At 32.5% G+C, this 19174-nt stretch overlaps 1 protein-coding gene across 2 annotated transcripts in view; it reads right to left on the reverse strand.

Annotated features, from left to right (window-relative positions):
- The window catches only part of LOC143360931 (neuronal calcium sensor 2), a 602579-nt gene that overhangs the window by 531991 nt on the left and 51414 nt on the right, over window positions 1-19174 (reverse strand). Inside the window, exon 1 of one of the 2 annotated variants that reach the window (XM_076800139.1) lies at window positions 16513-16610. The exons of the other annotated variant lie outside the window; for it this stretch is intronic. The gene's annotated coding sequence lies outside the window, so the exon portion shown is untranslated. Of the gene's footprint in view, window positions 1-16512; window positions 16611-19174 lie in introns of those variants that run through there. 2 annotated transcript variants of the gene reach the window in all.

Genomic DNA, 19174 nt, shown 5'->3' on the forward strand with positions numbered 1-19174 from the left:
ATTCGATTAATCAGTCTAAAAGAATCAAAGGGTATCAGCCGGATAATGACATCAGAAGTGTGCCAACAAACAAAATTGAATTGCAATAGACCACTCGATAGCTTATCCAAAGAAAATACTTTGTGCCAATTTTCATCACTATATGTAAACATGGTGGGAGTAATGGGGAGAAAATCAGGTTCTTCCGTAATTTCTCTTATCCTACTCAATTGAAAATTCTGAAAAAATCAGGCCTATTTTAGCTATTAGAATGCACATCTATGAATTTTTTCAGAATTTTTAGCTTCGAAACAGAATGTTAAAAAATAAAAAAAAGGGCCTAGCCAATTAAGATGGTTAAAACTGCCCTTAGAGGTTTTTCAATGATTAACGAACGATTCGAAAGCTGACCAAGAAAAACCCCTCTGAGTCAAATTTCAACCCCCTATCTTGCCCGTGAGGGTAGTTACAGGGTAAATTGGATTTCGCGCTGTTTCGCGCATTTTCCGCACTCTAATGCCTCCTAAAATTCTGAAAAAAATGTGGCATATTTTGGATCCTAAGGCGGATTTTTGAGAATTTTGTTCAGATTTTTTGGTTGCAAGCTGTGGTCGTAAAAAATGAAAACCTCGGAAAATGAAAAAAATCGGAAAAATGCAGATTTCTCAAAAATATGAAAACATGCTATTCTACCGTTTAGTTCCCTGATAAAGTACTCTAACAGGCAATGTCGTCAATTATTTTAGATTTTTTGTTGTGGGACATCATTGTCAGAATCAGTAAAAACCGAATTTTTTCGATGTTTATGCTATTAGGAGGAAAGTTACACTTGTTGGTTTTATCGCAGGTATATATTAAGTAATTTTTAACATTATTACATTGAAACAAGTAATTGTTTCACCTAAGAATTGTGATTTAAGAGAAAGAATAAGTATGGAATTTATTTATTTTACATAATGTAATTTATTTTATTTTATTGTATTTATGGCGAGCGTTATGGCGAGCGTTATGTTTGTTTTATTTTATTTTGTTATATTGTTATTTTTATTTTTATTATATTGAAAAGCGACAGTATCTCTCTCTCTCTCTCTCTCTCTCTCTCTCTCTCTCTCTCTCTCTCTCTCTCTCTCTCTCTCTCTCTCTCTCTCTCTCTCTCTCTCTCTCTCTCTCTCTCTCTCTCTCTCTGTGTGTGTGTGTGTGTGTGTGTGTGTGTGTGTGTGTGTGTGTGTGTGTGTGTGTGTGTGTGTGTGTGTGTGTGGGTGTGTGTGGGTGTGTATTTAGTTGCTTGCGATTTTGCGAGTTGAAGGAGATGTGATGTCATGAGATTGTACCCCTGAGGGGAACAATAAATGAATACAATCTAGAGAAAGAATAAATAGTATTTTGTGTGATATATACCAGAATATTCGTAAGCTTTACAACATCGCCGGTTGGCACAGCGGTTAAGTGTCAGACTAGGGAGCGGATACGCTGGGGTTTCGAATCCCGTCGGTGGGAAAGTTTTTATTTCCATACATCATCTTTATTTTTTCAATTTCTTATATGGTTTATACATGTGATTTTAATAATATTTTTTAATGTTTCAAAAATATTGAAGTAACATTTTTAACTAACATACATACAAAAATAGTTTTGGAGTATCTATTACTTCCTCGATTCTCTAATTGTATATGTTCATCAATCATGTTGGAGAACCTTGAAAGAGATTTCTGAGATCATTTTAAGTAACTTTAACAAAGCCGAGGCGGAAATTTTCGCCAAGGAAAAAATTACTTTAAATGACCTCACGAACCACCGCTTCCAAGGTTTTCCGACATTTTTGGGACATCCTGTATAGACTAAAGTATAGCATTCTATTTGAACAAACTAAATTGATTTTGAAATCACCCTCACCATACGAGGTATCAAAAAAATATTTATACCACATAACTTCCTTATCCATACCAAGCAACTTTTGTTAAAACTTTTTTTCATAGTATTATCACCTCAAAAGATGTTTCATTGTATTGATATAAAACAGACAACCTGTACATCTATGTATACGCTAATGATACAAATGCATTAACGTAAAAGCTGATTATTCACATATGCATGGAAATCATTTAGTGTGAAGTTTATACTGACGATTCTATTTGACAATTTGTTTTTTATCGATTTAGTTGTATTTCCGGTTCTACGCAAGTGACGATCCATGCAGTGGAAGTTAGCGCAGACCCGAAGAGCCCTCGTTTCGGGGCAGATCCGAGGGAAGACACACCTGGCCTCTACGTCGACTGAGCAGATGAAAATTCCGGACTATGCAAGGGAGGGTTACTAGGTTCATAGTATATTTCAGCCCCAGAGAAGTGTCGCCAGATGAAGGCAGGGAGTAAATTAAGAGGAAAATGTTACCCTGTCTCTGCCAGTAACGGAGTATATGCGACAGAGACGAAACGGATCGGAAATTTAGGGAATAACACGGTAGAAAGGGAAATTAGAGTGGGGGAACAAGTGTTGATCTGGCTACACTGCGACAGACACAACGATATGACAGTTACGGAGAGACTACTGTGTTTAAAAACTGAAGAAGGTCGTGGTAGCTAGTGGAAGCTACATTTTCCTGGAATTTGAACTGATTTTCAACCTAGTACACTGAAATGGTGTCCTCGAAGATATCGAAAATATGCTATTGTTTAACACTATTCCTACCGACACTTCATGTATACCTATTCCTACCGCGACCGGTCAAATGACCGGTCTTTAGCACAACTTATATTTTTTAATATAGAATGAAGATAATAGCCAATTTGACAGTATAAAAATATAGTTTCCTTTATTTAGGAGTATATAATGTATATTTTATTCGTTTTCACCGCATAATATTTCGTTTACTATACCCTGTTGGGCCTGATGTTCCCCTAAAAATATTATGAATAGGTGCTCTTCCAGGATTAGACCCTTCTTTTACTTCTTGCCAACAGTTCCGTCCACAGCAGTTTCGATTACCTCTTCCTCATTCTCACTATCGGAACTAACTAAAAATCTCCTTCTCTTTCGTCCTCTACGTACGTTCGAAAAGTTCTATTCGTCCTCATCGGTGTTCGAGTCGTTCTCAAATAGATTATAATTTTCCGTATTGTCATTTTCAATATCAAACATTTCGAACGTCTTGACATTTTTGGAACGAATATTCAAGGGATAAAATAAAAATTAAAATATAAAAATGTAAATCAAGATGGATAAAAAAATGAACAAAAGATAAAATGTGAAACTTACTACGAAGTATTGTTGGTTTGTTCACTTTTTGGAAAATGACACTTATAACACGTAATACAATATAAAATAAAAGTAGAATAATAATAGAATACAAATACAAAATAGTAAAAGACTGCCGAATATGCTCCTTGTAATTTTCACGTTTTGATGCTCTCTGTTCAGCTCACAAGACTTTACTGATTTGAATTCGTGAGAAGACGTCTAGGCATCTCCTTCGGCTATGATTTTATTTATTTTACAGTCATAGTAGATAAGACGGTGTAAGAAAATCCGAGGTTCTGGACCGCTTCGGATGCCAATCAGGCAAATAAACACTGTGAGGCCGATAGGCGAGCGAGAACTGTAAACACTTTGAAGTGCCGTAAAGCAGTCCCTGGGTGGCACTTTTCGGCTAAAATCATACCACAACTGCCTTACCTTTCGTTTGTAACGACTTTATAGTTTTGGAATTGAGTCTTTGAAAGAATACTATTACAAAAAGATATAAATCGTTCTACCGGTCAAATGACCGGTCGCGGTAGGTAAGACAGACTACAAATTTTTCTCAGAAAATAAACAATAAAAAAAAGAAGTGAATATTGAAAAATGTATTATACGCATATTTTAGGAAAAGTCGTGAAGTTTAAAGGCGATTCAATTACGATGTATATAAGAAATTCTAATAGAAATTTTAAAAACGGTCATTTGACCGCTCCCGGTAGGAATAGTGTTAACAAATCGTAGATCGATTCCGGTTACTGTTTGATAACTGTTGCAGCGGTTCTGGTATCTGTTCTGTAACAGTTCTGCAATTATTATACAGGGTGTCCCAAAAATGTTATATTTCCTTGGAAGGGGTGGTTCGTGACGCAATTTGAAGTAACTTTTTCCGTTGCGAAAATGTTCTCCGCGGCTTTGTTAAAGAGTTATTAGAGAAAAACACATACCAATCAGAATTCTATAGCCGTGCTCTGATTGGCCCGTGTTTTTCGTTAATAACTTCTTAATAAAGCTGCGGAGAACATTTTCGCAAAAGAAAAATTTACAATATAAAAAAAAAGTGCAATATGTTCCAACCTTCAATACAGGTTCCTCTGCCAGCGATGTCCAATGCATAAGCAGCATATATTATAAACATAATAATTAAATGTTCTAGAACCAATACTAGAACCGATATCAGAACCGTTATTACAACTGTCATGGTACTGATATTAGAACCGTTTCCGGGATCGATATATCGTACAAGAACCATTTCAGCTTGTAACCCTCACGGGCCATTATACACCAAGTGATCAAACTTTATACACACGTCGTCACGGATTTTTATGAAATTGCGCAGACTATAGACCCGATGACCCAATTACAAAGCGGCTTTGAATTCTTTAATAAGTACTTTTAGTGATAGAAAGATCGAAAGTTCAGAGCCAGCTTGCTCTTTAATACAGCATGTTAGACGTGAAGTTCTGACATTTGATGTAAAAAATACTACACATAACGCTTAACTGACACTAATTTCGTACGCTTCAAGAAAAATCTTAGTTTTTTCAATTTTAGTTGACAATGACGAGCTTCGGGTCGACGGCCGTTTTATATTGCAGAGTATGAAGGCCCGAAGATTCACAAGGAGTTTATACAGACATACGCCTAATTTTTTTTTTTTTAACGAAAACTACTATATTATAAAAGAAAACTAATCAAATGCAAATAAAATTATTTAATCACTTGTTTCACAGACGTCACAAAAAATTCGAATGCGCGACTAATTCTCTTAGTCGTGACAATGTTTATCTCCTTTAACCCTAGATAACACGCATATAATTTAAGTCTTTTTATTTAAAAACCAAAATATTGTACGTTACAAGAAGTCAGAATAAATAAATTAGAAACTCGAGGAATTCGAATTAGGGGAATTAAAAATCTAAGTCTTCCCTAGTAGCACAAAATATTGTATACACATTCATATAATATTAAAAAGAGATTCAATCTTTTTTTAATATTGGAATATACATACAATATTTATTTTATATTAAGTAAAAAATATTTCTTTTTAAATATTCAGGAAATATGTATTTCATGTTACGAGAAAAATATTTTTTTCTAAATATTAAATAAATCTTTATTTCATATTAGAAGTAGAATATTTTTTCCTAATATACAAATAATATTTATTTAATATCAGGAAAAAAATATTTTTTTCTCATTATAAAACAATCTTTATTAAATATTAGAAATAGAATATTTTTTCCTAATATACAAATAATATGTGTTTAATATTACGAACAAAATATTTTTTCTCATTATAAAATGAATCTTTATGTAATATTAGAAATAGAATATTTTTTTTATCTATGCAGGAAATATTTTATGTTTATCATGGAAAAATATTTGTTCCCGAATATAATGCGAAGTAAAATGTTTACTTTTAATTTACTTTGAATTCGTGTTTGTCACTTAATCGACATATATTTATATTATAATAACATTAATGCGACAAAGTTATTGCATGAAAAATAATCGTGTAGCTCTTACGTCTTACGCAATGTTATTGAACTGTATGCAGGATTAAAAAGTTCGTAGTAACAGACTGGTACCTATTCGGGATAAACATTTAACTTCGGTCAATGTATTTGGGAAAGGCCCTGGCCATGTTGCAGCGAGAAACGCATTCATTCGTTAGCAAACTAGCAATCAGATTGAACGGTCGGTTGCGATAGCCGAGGCACTCGACGCGACGCGACGGTCCCAAAATTATGGGGTGTCATCGGACACCACTTCGAAACCTCCGTGAGCGAGCCCATTGACAGGGCAATATACAAACATTTAGTTTTCCAGACTATTTTCCCCATATCTTTCGCACCCAATTCATTATATAATCTAAACACAATTTCATCAAAGCGCATCCCTACTCTGACGACCAAACTGCACCACCCACTCACCAATTAGGAAACTTTTAGTCACCCCATACAGTTTTAAGACAGCCAATAAAGAAAATATCAAAGTTAACATTATACACGACACGACACCGAAAATCAGAAGACAAAATTCTCTCATATAGAACACACCTTGAATATCTCGGCTATCTCTTGTGTCTCGACGATCTCTATCGACTTGTACGTACGCGATCAAGTTTTTAAATAAGTTTTTAAATAAGTGTTGTTATTCGTGCCCCGAATACGTGTGCTCGAGACCTGCATTTCATCGTTCGCAGAAAAGGTATGTACATTTATGTGTTATGTAATAAATAAATATATATATATTTTTTTTATATTAAAAAAAAATTTTTTTTTAATTATCTGAAGAGTTGCAATATTAAAGTTTTCAAGAATAGTTTTTCATACACCATATTTAGTTTGCAGTTACACAAATTTCATAATGGCCGAAAAACGACGTTACTAAAAATATAAATTTATAAAGAATGAACTACGGAAAACTTTCAATCAGAATCAGAGTCTCGATACAGTAAATGAAGAATCAAATAGAATAATCATGCCAACTAATAGTTCACAGACAACTAATGATCTCGCTATATCCGATCTGGATCAACAATTTGATCTTCAAATGATAAATAACAGGAATGACATAAATTACAGTACAAGTGATAACTGCAGTGCTATTAGAAATTTGAAATTAATTACTTTTTTAAAAAAATGGTCTCTAGGAAATAAAATTAATCATACTCAATTAAGTAATTTATTAAAGGGTTTAAAGGACATTTTTCCTGAATACAAAATTCCATGCGATTCCCGCACTCTGTTGAAAACTAAACGATCATCAAATATTGTGTCCGTTTTAAGCAAAAAGGAAAATTTAGCGCAATTTACATATTTTGGTATAAAATAAAATCCATTAAACTTGTTGCATACTGAAATAGGTATATTTCGTAAAATCAAAGAAACTTTAACAATTCGTTTAATTTTCAATATTGATGGTGTTCCAGTTTCAAAAAATTCGAACAAACAGTTTTGGCCCATTTTATGCAAACTGGTATTAAACAATTATATCGTGTCTCCTTTTCCGATAGCCTCATATTATGGTGATGCAAAACCAAATTCCTTAGCTGATTATTTAAATGATTTTACAAATGAATTAAATGATATTTTAAAGCATGGATTATTTTATAATAATATTAATTTTAAAGTTTGCGTTATATGCTTTACATGTGATGCACCTGCGAGAGCATTTTTAAAAAATATTAAAGGGCATACAGGTCGCAATAGTTGCGAAAGATGCACAGAAGAGGGTACATACTATAAAAAACGAATTATTTACGAAAACCATAATGCCAGTGCTCGGACACATGAAGATTTTAAAAAATTTCGCGACATCAAGCACCATAAAAACAATGAAAGGACACCCTTATTAAACATAAGCACATTAAATATAATAGAAGATTTTGCTTTAGATTATATGCATTTATGCTGTTTGGGAGTAATGAAGAAATTACTTCATCATTGGTGTAAAGTAGAGTTCAGATTACAGCAAAGGAATAAATTATCAAAACGAATGATATCTGCAGCAAAATACTTACCTAGTGAATTTAACCGTAAATCACGATCCATATCGGAATTGCCTAGATATAAAGCTACGGAGTTTCGTTTATTTCTCTTGTATCTAGGACCCATTCTTTTAACGAAAATTCGTCCAAATATCTTCTATAACCACTTCTTATTACTACATGCAGCTATGAGAATTCTATTACTCAATAAATTACGTGTAGATGTAAAGTGGCTAAACAAAGCTCGAGAAATGCTAATTCAATTTGTCAATGATTCTTCTGTTTTGTATGGCAGAGAATTTAGTGTATATAATGTTCACAATTTAGTGCACATTACAGACGATGTCCAAAATTTAAAATATTCTTTAGAGGAACTAAGTTGTTTTCCTTTTGAAAATTACTTAGGGAAGCTAATAAGCATGTTACGCAGGTGAAATAAACCACTAGCACAGACAATAAAAAGGTTGTCGGAAAATGGAGCACCTACAATTAAAGAAACTAGTAAAAAAATATGTGTAGAATATGATAAAAAGAAAATACAATTCCCTTATTTTAATATAAAAGCCTACGGACTTCGAGACTCTTACGTTTTTGTACGGAATGATTATGTCCTACAGATCCTAGACATATCAACAAATAAAATAGTTGGTAGATTATCCACAAAATTGAAAACTTTTTACAAATACCCTATCAAATCGAAAATAATAGGAATATTTAAATTTGATAATTTCACAGATGAAATTTTATCATGCACTCTGAATGAAATTACACATAAAGAATTTATATATAAATGCCGTTTATACTTTGTAGCATGTGAATTTCTTCATTTATCTTATTAATTATTCATTATTATTATTAGTATTTGATTATTAGTTATATTATTACTATTATTATTATTAGTTATATTGATTACTTCTTTCTGTTATGTCTAAAGTTTTTAATATGTCTTCAAAAAGAAGTATAATGAAAAAGCGAACTGTGATTCTGGACAGTTCCGATTCCGATTCTGAAAGCGATGAAATTCAGCAACCGCAAACAGTAGCGCCAAGTAAGTAGAAAAAATGATGCATATGTTAAATCTTATTGTAAACATAAAAGTATCATAATCAATGAAATATATAATGGTAAATATACTACAAATATATGTTAAATAATAAACGTAACGATACGAATATTATATTTTATGCAATTGTACAGATAAAACTATGAATGATACGTTGACGTCGTTCACTGAAGGACAATTGACACTATTAAATCGTCAATATATAGAATTAAAATACGAAATAAAACAAATTTTCAATAAATTAGAAGGAATTGAAAGCCTATTAAATAACATAGCAGTTAATGCAAATGCGTCTCAAAATATCGTGTGTCATGGCGAGGAGAGGTCTTTCTTAGACCAATTGCCACTGAAATCTGTCCAAGAAGTAACGGATTTTGATACCACAATATCAGAAAGTTCTGAAAAATTTAATTCACTGGTTTGTATTCATATAAATCCAGAATAATAAAATCGTAGTGCTGTATTTTTACAACTAATTATTAGGACAATACCATTTTCTAATATTTATCAAATAAATAATCGCATATCTTCTTCCAGGTACAATTACTTTATCTAGTCGGCGGCGATACCAATAACAAAATAATATATAATATGATGAACAAACTAATATCAAACTTTTTATTCAGGACAGGGAAGAAAAAAAAATTACCTTTTATAAGTTTAAAACTGTATGATGCTGTAACTGGTAAATATACTTATAACTTTTAAGTTTTGTTTAAAAAATATATAATATGCAACATATTTTATTTTTTATTTCACAGTAGCAACAAGAAGAAGGCAGGCGTCTATTACAGACATGGAAATAAAAACCATCCTGTCTCTATTTTTAGCAACAGCTAAATCTAGAATAAAAAACTTAATTTTAAATAATTATTTAAAACATATTATATATATTATAACAAATGTACTTTTTTATTATATTATATTATTTTTATACTATACTATATTATTTCATTGTTTTTACTACTCATTATATTATGCTGTATTATTTTTTTATATTTTTATAATATATTATGGAAATATATTTTTTTACAATAAAATGTTTTTGTTTATTTAGTAAATATATTCTATGTGTTTCAATGCTTACCTACGATGGAAGTACTTCAGAAAATATATATATCTGTTTGTCGTTACTATACTATTAATAATATGCTTCTTTAAAAATAAAGTAGTTAGATTTTTATCTAAACAATATTTTTAACAGAAGTTTATCTCTTCTAATAATTATATGATTTGATACGATTTGACCTGTAGTTATGTCTAAAAAGTAATGAGTCCAACAATATAGGTTCGCATGGCTCAGTGAGGAAGCACATCATCAATTAAACGGTAAGTCCCGAGTTCGAATCCCGCCAGCTGCATAAAAATTTCTTAAATGTAATAAAGGTCCTTTCGAAGACAAAGTGCAATATTCCCTCAAGCAATGCACAGAAAGTAATACATATTCATATTTTCTCATTTTTGTTATAACTTTTTCTTAAATTTGAAAATTTTATTGAATGTTATTTAAATATTAAATTTATATTTTTCAAATATTGGATTCATATTTTTTTAATATTTACCTTATATGTTTTAAATATCTAGTTTATATCATCTGAATATTTAGCTTATATTTTTTAAACATTCAATTTATATTTCTTGTACATGTATACAATATTCAGATCCAATATTTTTCTCATATGAAAAAATGTGGCTTAAAAAATATTTTTCTAATATTTGAAAAACATATTTATCTAATATTTTTGTGCTACTAGGGTTGTGTGCACCTTTTCGTACTACTAATTACTATTTTGGTTTCAGTAATTAAAAAATACTCCTAAGCAACGCGAATGGGTAGTAAGGAAAAAGGTTAAAAGAAAAATGTTTAAAGTAAACTTTGGATCGCTAGAACCGAGACAGATGAACCAGGTGACATCTGCGTACCTAATTTGTTTAGGTAATAGGGGTTTCCAAAAATTCAGGCTGCCAGAAATGGGCATTTGCCTGGACTCAGGCTGAAAAATTGACACTTCGTGATTTCTTAAAATACTGTAATCAGGTATAATGTCGATTTAAATTAATTGCTGCGGAAATTTTACAAGGGACGCAGAATACAGGTTACTTTAAAAGGGCGCAGAATAAACAAGATGAAGTATTTTTTTTTGTCATTTATTTAAGAAAAACTTGTAAAACTGTTTGTCTACGGTTCTGAATTACCGACTCTGTAGAAAATGCCCTAGTACGACAGCGGACTCTATTGAAATGGAACGGTCAGCTAGTGAACTACATAAGGTCGCAACACAAAAGGTGTGTATCCGAGGAAGATAGATTTTATAGCGTTGTCAGCTTTAAAAGTGCAATGATGACGCATTATATTTGTACAAAACCATCAATATGTACTCGCATCAAAAGCGTTCGACCGGTTCTTTTCCTGCTTTCCGGAGCTGTCGAACTTCGGAGGCATATTGCTTCTGAATTTAAAGTATAGAATTTTCAATGGTAAATAATTTTATTATACGATCATCTGAATATTCATTGACTTGTTCACAAATCTTTATAATTTTTAAAAAATTTTATGCAAATGTAAAATTGTTAAATGTTACTAAATTTTTAATTTGTACATTTTTTAATACATGCACATATATGTGATTATACATATAAATCTAAAAGTTCAACCAAGTAATCTGAACATCGAACATACACTTTCAAAAATTTCTGTTTCGTACGTATTATTAACGAATATTAACATGTCAATATATGTAACTAATTTGAATTTTAATAGGAAAGATATTATTTTTCGATACGAAAATATTAAAAAAGGTGTAAACAATCACAGCATGATAATAGTTGCAGTGTACACATATACGCGTACACTGATATTCGTATATTAACCTTTTGTACGCAAAACTATTTTAACTCCAAAATGAAACATTTCTTCCTACCTAAAATATTTCCCTTCTATATATTTTTTTCATGTTATACATACAAAAATGGTGGAATTTACTGGTACAATACTGAAATGTTTAGTAATTTATTAAATACAAACAAATTTAATAATGTAAAAAATATTTTGAATAATGATAAAGGAATTTTTAGTGGCCTTATATCGCGATTCAAGTGCTAAGGGTTAAAAATGACGCAAATTAGAATACGTCCTCGAAAGTCACAAATAAAGGTCGTTGATGAACTTCGAAGAAAACGTTTTAATATCGGCATAGTCTAACGTATCCAATTTGTGGCGTGTTTAGTCTTGCTTTCATCAGCAAACCATTTGCAATCGATTAATAATGTTTCAATGACAGAATTATGAATTATAAGAAACATTTTAGAATAATCGTGTAGGGATAGGGTATACAGTAAGGAGCATAACTGAACCAATAACCACAACTTTTATGTAAATCATTATTTATGGCTAGGAATATAGAAGAATAAGAAAAAATAAATATTATAATTGAGCCGTTTAATTTGAAAGTGGCCTAAGTCCATTTATACTTAAATGGAGATATTTATTATTAATAATGTCCGAAGGCAGTGATGAAGGTAATTTTAATTAACTAGTATTTAATAAGTTAACCTCAGTTTTTGGACAATTGCTTTAGTTGAATAATCAGTAGGTTTAATTAATCCAGTTAAAAAAATTTACGCAATATACATACTAACAGTTATATATAAAACTTAAAATTTAATATTAAATTTTAGAAATTATTTCACCCATGGGGAAGAACAAAACGACAAGACCATTTAGTTCAGATAGTGAAGAATTAGTAACTAATGATTTCAAGGAAAATCGAAAAAGAAAGAGAATTATAGAACAATATTCGTCGTCCGGGGATGACGATACAGATAACAATGGAGAAAAGATTGATGAAACATACATCCAAAAAGTGCGAAAGATTAAACGGAATTCAGGAAAACGATATTGTACTCAAACCGGAAATATTGTACCTTTAAAAGTTTTCCAAAACAAAGATTGCGTTGTTGAAAAGCTCACAAAAAATTACGAAGAAGAAGAAAGAAAGAATATTTTTGAGAAGTTTTGGTATTTGGGAGGTTTTAATAAACAAAATGTATTGCTTTACGAAGCTATCGAGCGCAAAACTGTGCGAAGACGTCAAAAAAACGGAAAAGGTTCTCCAAGAAATTGGAGTTTTAGGTATTTGTTAAATTCTAAAAACGGAAAAGTTCCCATCTGTAAAAATTTCTTTTTGGATACCTTTAAAGTAAGTGAAGGACGATTAAAACGTGTATTAAACTCTGCAAATGTAGGAAATGATTTACGTGGGCGTTTGGTTAAATAATATACTATTAATATATACTATAATATACTATGTATATTATACTACTTATACTACTATTTTATGTAGTTAAAAAATGTTTTAAATCGCATAAATTATGTTTTTGAAGTGTTGTAAAGATATATAAAATAAATTATGTATTGTTTTTTCGATTTGAATCATCTTAAATTGTGTTGAATGGACTTGGACTCCTTCAAATTTTATAACGAATCTGGTTGTTAATTTTGAAAGTGGCCTAACTCCATTCTTGGTAAGAAAACGCATATTATTCACTTAATAATTGCCAGTATTTTAATAGGAACTACAAATTTAACTCCTTTAGATACACTTAAGCCATATGACTCATTAGTATCCTGTACGGATATTTTTAATTGCATTGAAACACAAACCCTTAAATATCTCAATTTAAGTATAAATGGACTTAGGCCATTTTCAAAATAAACGGCTCAATTATTTTTATCATAGTTAGAAGTAACTGAAGAAATTTTTTTCAATAACTAATGTCTCCTCGTTTAACAATGACGAACAAAATAGATTGACTCGGTTCAGCACCGGTCCGTAGAAGAAATGTGTACGTGGAATGTTCTAGTAGTATGTTTACATCTAGAACTTTGGTATGTATGTTTACAAAATATTCTACATCTTAACACTAAGTTCTTCGCAGTCAGTCGAACGGAAAACTACGCAAGTGAAGTAAGAATAAATATGAAATCAATTGCTCCAAATTGTTAAAAAAAAGTCATTTCTCTTTTGAATAACGATTTGTCAACGCGTAAGACGACGGAAAATTGCAGTGTTAGTCAATCGACAGTGCAGAGAATAAGAAAAAAATATTGTAAAGCTATATTATTAAATGTTGGAGGAAGACCAAATAAATGATCACCGCAGGATGAACGAAGGATTATACGATTTGTCTCACCTGGTGAAGCTTCAAGTGCCAATATGGCTGCAAAATTATTAAAAGAAAATACGAATATAGAAATAAGCCAGTGGACGGCACGAAGAACCCTCAAACGAGGTGAGATTAGATGCATTAAGAAAAAAAAAGAAGCCAATGTTATCGAAAAGAATATTAAACTTCGTTCGGAATTTGCTGAAAAATATCGAAACTGGACAACTACTGACTGGGAACGGGTTATTTGGTCCGACGAGAGCAAAATTAACAGAATTTGTTCAGATGGCGTGTCTTGGAGCTGGATTCGTAAAAACGAAAGACTTAAACCACGACATGTGAAACAAACGTTAAAGTATGGCGGCGGATCTCTAATGTTCTGGGGGTGTCTAACAGCATTTGGTGTTGGATCACTGCACCGAATTAATGGCATCATGAATCAATACATGTACGAGTATATTTTACAAGATCATCTTATAGATGCTGTTGAAAATATTCCTTTTGAAGAAAAAAATGTAATTTTCATGCATGACAGAGACCCTAAGCACGCTGCTAAAAGTGTAAAAAATTGGCTCAGTACTAAAAAAATTTTCTGTTTTGGATTGGCCTGAACAGAGCCCCGACCTCAACCCCATAGAGGATCTATGAGGTTTACTAAAAAGACGGCTTCGTGATTGATAAGATAGAATTTAGATAGGATTTGTATGATAGAATTCAAGTACTGTGGGGACAAATATCTCCGGATTATTTTAAAAAATTAGTAGAAAGTATACCAAAGCGAATTAGTGCAGTTTTACAAGCAAAAGGGCTGTGGACGAAATATTAAAAATAAATAATATATTAAATATTGCCAAATATTGAACGTAGTGCAAAACCGAATCAATCTATTTTTTTGTCATTGCTAAACGAGGAGACATTAATTATTGAAAAAAATTCCTTCAGTTACTTCTAACTATGATAAAAATAATTAGAATGTTTATTTTTTGTTATTCTTCTATATTCCTAGCAATAAATAATAATTTACACAAACGTTGTGATTATTGGTTCAGTTGTGCTCCTTATTGTACCTCTCGAGGAGCCGAGAACCTAGACCGCTAGAAGGTGTAACATGATCCGGGGTCAGGTATATCGGTGAGACAATACTAATGTAGTGTCAATATATTTTTTGTTTTTCATTATTTTGTCATGAAGCTTTTATCAATACAATCGCAGCATTTTTCTGATAAAAATGACACCAAATATGATATAATTTGGATCACATTTACTTCTTTAATTGACGATTAAAAATTGACTAGAAGGCTCTCGTACATTTCACCGAAGCGTCGACATTTTAGATTTTAAAGAATGATTGTATTCTGCACTGAGGTCGCGGGACGGTCCCTTTATCTTCGGCGGTACCGTATCAGGGAAGGGCTAATTTACGACACCCTCAGGTGTCACTTTCCTTTCCGCCGGGGTCTATGACAACGAACCAGGCATTGAAAACTGTTATGATATCGGTTTCGGTTCTCGAAACAGCTATGAAGAACCGAAATGATTTAACTGTTATACAAATGATGTAAATGTTCGAAAAAAAGAAAACAAGTCACAGTACACCTTTCTCAGAATTTTGCTTAAGACTGTTGATATATATACGAAAAATGTAAACATTGCTTTCGGTACTTTACGACAGTTTAAGCCCTGTAATCGTACAAAGCCGTCGTGTATTACGAATTTGTATATTCTGTGCATTATTTGATCAATTATTTGTGTTAAGTTCAGTTGTGAAAAATTCTTATATTTTTGCCATTCCTTAGCACAAATATAATTACTGGTAAGTCTTAACGTTATTTTTAAACATTCGAGAATACTTTTGTGATAAAATAATTAATAAAAAAAATATTTTTTGTCATATTTCATAATGAGACCAATAAAAGCAAGTAAAATATCAGAAATTAAAAAACTATTAATATCTGGGCTTTCTCATCGCGAGATTTCTAAGAAGGTACTGTGCTCTGTTGGTACTGTGTCTTCAGTACGTAAACCTTTAAAAGAAAACATACTAAAAAATATAGCAGGACGAAAATCAAAGTTATCCACTACCACAAAGCGATTAATCATACGATCAATCCGTAATAGCAGCGTTGATAATGCTGTACAGATGCAAAAAAATTTAGTCACACACCATAATATAACTACTTAATTATAACTTACTTAAATAGTTATTTACTGTTATTTATTATTTAAACAATTTCTAAATAAATAAATTTTTATAATGTATAGAAATTTGTTTCTACATTCATTATTATTTCAATAATAAATTATTGTTAAAATAATAGTTTAAATAAATAAATTTCTATAATGCATAGAAATGTTTCTACATTCATTATTATTTCAATAATAATTTATTGTTAAAGTAATAGTTTAAATAAATAAATTTCTATAATGTATAGAAATTTGTTTCTACATTCATTAATATTTCAATAATAATTTATTGTTAAAGTAATAGTTTAAATAAATAAATGTTTATAATGTTTCTATATTCATTATTTGGATTATGATTTCAATAATAATTTATTGTTAGAATAATTCATACCGAAATGATTGAAGAACAGTGGCCAATTGAACAGCGTAGCCTTCTACCACATGGAGTCACTTCAAAAACTGTCTTACAATTTCACATTTCACTCTTCCCATTTTAGTAAATTAAAAATATAAGGTCTAGTTCAGACACGGCGGAATCCGCGCGTTTGCGACCGCGTGAAAATTGATAGTTATTCAGAAAGAGACGACGACCGTGCAGATATGCAGGAGAGAGGTCGAAGCGATTCGTGATAGCACACATCCTAAACGCGCGAAATCCGCCCAACAACTGAACGCTCTCATAAAGGCTCGTACAGACCTGAACATTTCGACGAACATTGCGCCGAACGGCGCGCCGAACAGCGAACGAAACGCAAAATCGACATTCATTTCGGCGATCCGAACGGCGCGATCTTGTGTTTCGATCGCTGTTCGGCGCAATGTTCGTCGAAATGTTCAGGTTTGTGCGAGTCTCACCCGTTTGCGTTCGTGCGCGCGGTCGATCCATCGCTTGTCGGTTTTTCGACATACATCAAAGGCCTCGTACAAACCTGAACGTTTCGACGAACATTGCGCCGAACATCGCGCCGCACATCGCGCCGAACAGCGTCCGAAACGCAAAATCGCGCCGAAATGAATGTCGACTTTGCGTTTCGTTCGCTGTTCGGCGCAATGTTCGTCGAAATGTTCAGGTCTGTACGCAGCTTTAGATCGTGTAATATGAAATGTCGTATCATTCCCTAAAGAAGAAAAATTGATATTTAAATTCGAACGTTTTTTACTTATCGAAAAGTATGTAAAAGTAAAGTAAGTAAAAGTAAAGTAAAAGTATGTAATACCTTTATATAAACGCCTAACCACTTCAGCGATCAATTCGCGAAGGATAAGAAATTCGACATTTCATATTACACGACCTAATATATTCTATGTTCTTTGGTCGTTATAAAAATTTATTTATTTAAATTATTATTTTAAAAATAAATTATTATTGAAATAATAATTCAAATAATGAATATAGAAACATTATGAAAATTTATTTATTTAAACAATAAATTGTCATTAAAATAATAATGAATATTGAAACAAATTTCTATACATTATAAAAATTTATTTATTTAGAAATTGTTTAAACAATAAATAACAATAAATAACTACTTAATAAATAAAATATATATATGGCCGAGCACAATACAGTATACAGAATGACAGAACCGAAATCCAAACCGAAAAATAACAGTTATAGAACCGAAATTATATCGGTTCTGTAGAACCGTAACCGTATCCGATGTATACGCCATAACCGATATTCTCATAACAGTTACATCATTTCGGTTCTTCATAACTGTTTCAATCAGAACCGATATATAACAGTTTGAAACCATTATTTTCAGAACTGTTTCAGTCCCTGCAAAGAACAGACGAGCCAAAATATATGATAATCTAAAAATATTGAAAACTATCAACATCATATTTTAAATACCGTGTCAGCAGCTTCGTAAGTTTCAATTACATAAAAAATGCTAATTTAGTAATCCATATTTTAAGTTACGATTGATAAAATTTATAATAAATAAAAAAAGTAATTAATACGCTGTAATTCAACATAGTGTTTAAAAATATAATCTATATTTGGATGTTGATTATTTAATCGCATCGTTAACAATATTATAATTCAAATAAAATTTATGAGCATATGCAAAACGTTGGCTGAAGTGCGTGATCAATGTAAGCAATGACGTATGCTGTGTATGATATATGATCGATGTGTGCAGCGTAATGAATGTTGTAATGTATGTAAGAGTTATTGTCTTTTGTTATTCCTTCCATTGTCTTCATGAAACCTTGTTCGTATTTATATTTGTTCCATAATATACATTTGTTACTAGTTATTGCGTAAATACTCTGCGTCAATTCTGTCACAAAAACAATCAAAGTAGAAACCATAAACTTGTAAAGATTTGCTAACAAGCTAACAATGCAAGAAACATATGTTAGCGCCAATATGTTTCGGGCCCAATCAGGGACGGCTGCCGATGCTTTGAGCGGCGACCTCTGAGAGTCCACCGATGCGTTGACCGGCGACCTCTGAGAGTCGGCCGATGCCTTGAGCGGCGACCTCTGAGAGTCGGCCGATGCTTTGACCGGCGACCTCTGAGAGTCGGCTGATGCTTTGAGCGGCGACCTCTGAGAGTCGGCCGATGCTTTGACCGGCGACCTCTGAGAGTCGGCTGATGCCTTGAGCGGCGACCTCTGAGAGTCGGCCGATGCTTTGACCGGCGACCTCTGAGAGTCGGCCGATGCTTTGACCGGCGACCTCTGAGAGTCGGCTGATGCCTTGAGCGGCGACCTCTGAGAGTCGGCCGATGCTTTGACCGGCGACCTCTGAGAGTCGGCTGATGCCTTGAGCGGCGACCTCTGAGAGTCGGCCGATGCTTTGACCGGCGACCTCTGAGAGTCGGCCGATGCTTTGACCGGCGACCTCTGAGAGTCGGCTGATGCCTTGAGCGGCGACCTCTGAGAGTCGGCCGATGCTTTGACCGGCGACCTCTGAGAGTCGGCTGATGCCTTGAGCGGCGACCTCTGAGAGTCGGCCGACGCTTTGAAATAGGTGACAGAGACACCGATTCCTAATTGCCGATTGCCGACGCTACCGTTGACGCGACGTCATCGGTGAC

Source organism: Halictus rubicundus, chromosome 14 (genome assembly GCF_050948215.1).
Source record: "Halictus rubicundus isolate RS-2024b chromosome 14, iyHalRubi1_principal, whole genome shotgun sequence".
NCBI lineage: Eukaryota > Metazoa > Arthropoda > Insecta > Hymenoptera > Halictidae > Halictus > Halictus rubicundus.